Genomic DNA, 520 nt, shown 5'->3' on the forward strand with positions numbered 1-520 from the left:
CTGCATATCTGAGCTTATTGATATTTCTCCCGGCAATCTTGATTCCAGCTTGTGCTTCTTCCAGCCCAGGTTTTCTCATGATGTACTCTGCATAGAAGTTAGATAAGCAGGGTGACAATATACAACCTTGACGTACTCCTTTTCCTATTTGGAACCAGTCTGTTGTTCCATGTCCAGTTCTAACTGTTGCTTCCTGACCTACATGCAGATATTTCAAGAGGCAGGTCAGGTGGTCTGGTATTGCCATCTCTTTCAGAATTTTCCACAGTTTGTTGTGATCCACACAGTCAAAGGCTTTGGCATAGTCAATAAAGCAGAAATAGATGTTTTTCTGGAACTCTCTTGCTTTTTCCATGATCCAGCGACGTTGGCAATTTGATCTCTGGTTCCTCTGCCTTTTCTAAAACCAGCTTGAACATCAGGAAGTTCACGGTTCACATATTGCTGAAGCCTGGCTTGGAGAATTTTGACCATTACTTTACTGGCATGTGAGATGAGTGCAGTTGTGCAGTAGTTTGAG

This window comes from Bison bison, unplaced genomic scaffold, assembly GCF_000754665.1.
Source record: "Bison bison bison isolate TAMUID 2011002044 unplaced genomic scaffold, Bison_UMD1.0 scf7180017864338, whole genome shotgun sequence".
Classification (NCBI taxonomy): domain Eukaryota; kingdom Metazoa; phylum Chordata; class Mammalia; order Artiodactyla; family Bovidae; genus Bison; species Bison bison.